The following is a 6,047-nucleotide window of genomic DNA, read 5'->3' as shown; positions in this document are numbered from 1 at the left end:
CTTCATGTTGACACTAATATAATTAAAATTAACTCTGAAAAACTGAAACTAGCTATAGAGTAAATTTAACACTAATTTGGAGTGGCGCCAAATATTATCTGCAACAGAATTATATCAACTCTGTAGGTGTTAAAGTAGCGCTTGGTTTTTATTTTGTACAATTGTCCTGCGCTTTTGCGCAACATTTTTTTCATTTTTCACAAATGAAAAAATGTATTTCTCATGTGAGGTTTATGTTTATCAATCATTAGGAAAAATTACAAAGCAAAAAAAAAAAAAAAAAAGTCAACCAATTCTTAAAATCCTTTTTGTCGACCTCAAAGCATCTTATCTCTAATTATTTCTACTGAATCCTAGAAGGGTTTAAATATTTATGCATAAATTCATTGATATTGGGGTTTTCTAATTTCCCACTTTTAAAAAAAGTTAAAGAAAATCCTTTCACTTACATTCTCGGTTTCACTGAGAGGAGCAGAAGCTTTCTGTGATGCTTTGGAGCAACTGATGAGTCCAGTCTTTTACAGGAACAGAGAGGCAATGAAATCAGACCAAATCAACTGCACGCTCATCTCGCTGTCTTGCCCTCACCTCTTCCCCCTCACACCATATTAAGAAGAGGAAGTGGTGATTATTGTTCCGTTCTATTCAGTGTAGTGGTGATGAGAGAACATGCAAACCTTTAAATGATGAATGCGAATCAAATGCTGGTCTTACACTAACAACCACATTCATCTAAATTTGTTGATCGAGCTTCTCTTTAATTTATTGCCTCAACTATCAAACATACTTTGCAATATTTAGCTTCTTTTTTTTCATATGCTTTGAAGAACAGTTTGCAAATGTCTCTGCAGGTGAAGCTGACTTGATGAGACCACCTCAGCATGTGCATCGCGAATGACTTGGCCACACTTTGTAAACAGTAAAAATAAATCGCCCTCCGTCTGTTAAGTTTAAAGGTTTACCTTCTTATTTAGGATAAAGGGAGGACTGCGCCCACATCTCCTGGTTGGAACCTTAACATTTCACGTGTTTTATTGGAAGTAGTGAATTTTTGTGATGCATGATGCATAGTTTGTCTAATTTTTACAGCTGAATGTAGACACATCCAGGGAAACCAGTTGTCTCCATATAATGGTGTAATAAATTCTGAGTTTGAGTGCAGATGTTTTAGAAAAGGCCTAAGAGCTTTGATGGAGAACTTTGGAAACATGGTGGTGTTAGTATCATGCTGCAGGATGCATTTCTAGCAGGGTTGATATGTGAAAACCATAAAGGGATATTAGATCATTTCTGAAGCACTGGAAACTCATTAGAAGCTTCCTCTCTTCTTCTCTTTTTCTTTTTTTTTAAATTATGAATTTGCATTAGGAAAAAAAGCGTTTCTATTTTCTTAAGTTCCTCATCTTGCTTCCTCTATTAATATAAGCAACGTTTCCCAAGTGACTATTTGCACCTGTTTTGCTGAAGTAGAGAATAATAGAGAAAACGGTTAATTTGACAAAATAGGAGGCTGCAGATAACATTGGCAGAAATGACATGATGAAGAGGCTGCAAACACAGCACTCCCAAACCCCTCCCTCCTCCTCCTCCACATGACCCATGAGCATCTGTCGTGCAGGGATGGAAATAAAGATCCAGGAGTGTGGAGCGTGTGAACGCCTGCTGTTCAGCCTCGAACAAACTCATCATCACTACTGTTTGGCCAAATTAAGGCAGATAAAAGAGATAAGTCACAGATTTGTTGTAAAAATAATTCTGCTGAGGTGTCTCTTTAATATAATAGGAAATGAAAATGAATTTTTGTTCAACATCTGCACATGAGTATTAAAAAACAAAATCAAAACATGGAGCAAATTGAAAGGATGGAATGGTGGTTGGGATAATTTCCTGTTCATTTTCATCTTTAAAAAAAAATAAAATAAAAGAAAGGTAGATTGGAGCTGTCTGATCTCTTCTCCTTGATGATTTATTCAGATGAAACAGTGTGGTACCGTAAGAGCTAAATAAAAATCAAAGGGGGAAGCGAGAACAGAAGAACTACAGATGACTTCATTTCAAAAAAGCCACACATCATCCGCCGAGAAATGGAAAGTCCCATTATTTATAACAACCCCCTCATCAATATACATTTACGCTGGGTGTTTGTGCCAGGTGTGCATGCATGTCAGCCTTTTTTTTAGTTTTTGTTTCATTTAATACGGTGCTGCTGCCTTTCACGTCTATAAATAGCTGTCTGGCTGGCTGTGATGGTGGACAGCTTCATTACAGACAATCCCAAGGACATCAGCTGATGGCTGACAGTTGCAACGGTGGGCTCAGCAAATGTCAAAATGGCCTCCAGACTGCAGCCCCCACCTTCTGTTGCGCTCTTTCAGTCGTGCACATGTAAAAGCTGAATTCTGCCCAAAGATCTAAACTTTACTTTGATCTTTAACACCTAAAGTTAGCTGGAACAACTATGCAGTGATTCACTGTGTGTGATGGGCATGCAGAAGGAATCTCTTCATGATCCAATGCTGATCATGTGACCCAGTACCAGTTGGTGTCAAAAGGTCTTTTAGTCAAAGCAGAGGGCACAAAGTGCTCCCTTTATCGCCTTAAAACCGGTGCACAGAAATCAATGCATCACTCTTGATCCGTGCTTCGGATGCAGTTTAGGGTTCCAGGGACTGAATGCAAGCATGGAGTATTTCTCATTTTAGTGACGGCTCCCCAAGGTCCGACATCAGAAAGCTGAAAGGTATTTATCACAAAAAAAGCTTGCTAAGCAAAAGAAAGGGTTGGAAATTGAGGAAACACAGCAAGCGGCTACCAGGAAAAGAGCCACTGGAATTAGCTTACCAGTAAATCCTCTCTAACTTTTGCATCCTTTTTGTTTTTTGTGTTAAACATGAAACATCCGCAATTTTTTTTTCTTTTTTTGAATAAACCCAAATTTTTTTTTATATCACATAAAGGAAACCTCAGTAAACACAAAATATAGCTGTGAAATGATATTCTCCTTCATAAAGGGAAGAAAAAAAATTTTTTTTCCTCCTGTTTAATTTTCTTTTGCAAAATTTTAACTTCACCTTTCACTTTTTCACTATTTTACGTAATATATCTATTACAAAAATGCATCTAAAAAAAAAGAGCCTTTCTGACAGCACGAAGTAGACTATATAACATTTATTACAAAGTTAATAAATGACTCATCCAGGAGAAAATGAAAGAAACCTCAGTTAAATATTGCTTCTGGTTAAAATTTAAGAAGAAAAATGAAAAAAAGAAACAAAATTTGCCCACAAAGGAATCAAAAGATCACCACTCCTGCCAGAAAAAACATCCTAATGATCCCCATGACTTTTAAGAATAAATTTTTAGGATCAAAAGGAGAGAAAAGTGTGATCCTGTACATCCTGCAGTCTAGTGCTGCTTTATTGTTTCAGGAATATAAAAATGACTTTCTTAATTTAATGAAACCATAATTTCTGTTTTCCTAAATAAAAATTTGAAGGCAAGCTATACCTGGTTCATGAAATGATCTACAGAAGGCTTCCTCTACTTCACACCTCCTCAGCATGCAGTCAAATCCTTGCTAATTATTGATAATTAATTATCCCTACTACTTATTTGATTGGAGGTGAGAAATCTAAAGCAGACTCACCTCTGAAGGACTCAAAATAATAGAAAATAAAATAAAGCTTGTTAAAGTCAGAGCTTATATCCAATGGGAGGCTATATCATCATCTTAACAGAAGTTGATACTTTAAAACTCGAATTTTCAGTATAACAAGTATGCTAAGCAAATTTATTCACTTTACCTTTATTTCATACAATCAAGTAAAAAATAGAAATGTGTCACATACAAACACCGTTCAATTTTAATGACAATATAATATGTATAAATTAGAGCTTATGTCTAAAAAGGCTATGAAGATATGAAACCCATCTAACCATAGCATTCATACACAGGTTATATTTACTCTCAAATGTGTTCGATGATCGGAAACATTCAAGCATAGCAAAAAGCAAAAGAGATGCGCATAAAATACTTTCATAGAACTGTCATCGGCCTGATAAAACCATACAACATGACAGGTGCTCAGGATCTAATTTAAGGTATGGTTAACATCACTTTTGTAATAGATTGTTGCACATGAGACAGGAAATGCTTAAGAAAAAACCAGAAAGCGATGAAGTGTAGGGGAAATGTCACGCGTCTCGACATGCTGCTATTACTCATGAGATATAAATGCAAACCTCTACTCTCCATAACAATGTTGCTAATCTGACTTCAGTCAGAAGTGCAACTTGTTTGCAGAAACAAGTATATCTACTACTAATAGCAGGCTATGTAGGGGTTTAGTGCCCCCTAGAGGAAGAAGATAGATCCATGCCCCTGCATACACATTTACAGCAGATACATCTACTTCAATTTAAAAGTTAACCGTTTGCAGTTTGACAGAAGAAGTTTCCTTTCCTTCTGTCTGATAAACTCTCATAAGAGGAAATGGAGAGTTTTTTTGCTTTCTGCAGGGTTTACCGTCACCCTAATAAAATGTCGACAGTGTCTGGGATTTTTTTTTCACCCTTGATTGCTAAACCCTAAAAAAAAACAAAAAAAACCCAAAAACAAATAGCAGAAAGGATATCTTTAAACTGCAATCTCTGCACAACCCTTTTAGATATGTCTCCTATTTTGCAGCATTTCCTATTTAATATGTTTTTAGCAGCTTTACTTGTAAAGAAAAGCAATTTCACTTGCATTCAATCAATTTTCCAGCCAGCTAAAACACTACTAACACTTTCATTTAACTAATTTTCCTTTTCCAAACAGAACTACCTGAAGATATTCTGGTCTGGAAATATAGTTTAAAGGGCTAAAAAAATAAATCCACTTCATTAAACATTTCCATTGCTCTAACAGGTGGGCACATTTAAAACACACCCTATTTAAGCACAAAACAACTTTTTGGAGTGTAATCTGTTTAGAAAATAAATGTTGGTTTGGCAACTTCCAGTTAAGAAAACAAAAAAAAAATTATTTTTAAACAGGAATTTGTTATATTGATATTTGGCTGTTGATTTCCAACTGAAACTGATTCGTTCAAGTTTACCAGTGATAAACTTGCCATGACTTCTTCCAATGTTTGAGCCAAACTACCGATTTTGTATCAAACTAGAGTGCTGATGTATTACGTCATCAAGTGACTGCACCATGCTTTTTTTTTAAATAGATTTGTTCAGGCCTCATAGATCAGTATTTTCTTTTTTGAATAATCATATTTGTGAGTTTTAGATGTGCAAACAAATGTAAGCACTATGAGCTAAAACATAACTGGGAAGCAAGATATGATTTAAAACTTAACACCCTTTAACATTTAGATTCATTTGGTTAATATGCTCATTCACTCATTTCTTTTTACTGTATAATGATGATGAATTGTCTAGTCATTAACTTTAGTCTATTATTTACTTGCATTTTCCATTTAAAAACATGTTGGAGATCGTTTAATAGCTTAAAACAAACAAACAAAAAAAAAACCCTGAATTTATTACATGACAAGCCCATTTTATTGTCTTCCATGGATGAAAACAGAAACTATGTGTACAGAATGGTAGTCACATGCAATACAAAAATATGGATCTTTACAATAACATAAAAAACATGAATTGGCCCATCCTTTAAAAAAAAAACATGTACAACATTTTTACAGTGTTTTTATACATGTAAAAATATAAATATATATATATGTATATATATACACTTATCTGCGATAGCCAGGAGGACTACCTACTCAAAAATGTTAAAGTATTTTACATATAAAATGTTTTATACAAATCTTTAGAAGAATTGATTTAATTTGCTTTATATTAATTTATGTACATTACATAGGACTGGATTTGGAACACGTACTGCAGTCTTTCACAGAAAACCCGAAGAACAAACACGGTCCAACACTGAACGCTCACCCAGTTTCACGTGCACCCACAGGATAAGAAACTAAGAAAACACAAACACACAAATACCAAGATCCCGACTGAAGCCAGGAGTCACAATGTTC

The sequence above is a fragment of the Cyprinodon variegatus genome, unplaced genomic scaffold (assembly GCF_000732505.1).
Source record: "Cyprinodon variegatus isolate N-32 unplaced genomic scaffold, C_variegatus-1.0 Scaffold573, whole genome shotgun sequence".
Classification (NCBI taxonomy): Eukaryota; Metazoa; Chordata; class Actinopteri; order Cyprinodontiformes; family Cyprinodontidae; genus Cyprinodon; species Cyprinodon variegatus.
Note: the sequence above shows the minus strand (reverse complement) of the source record.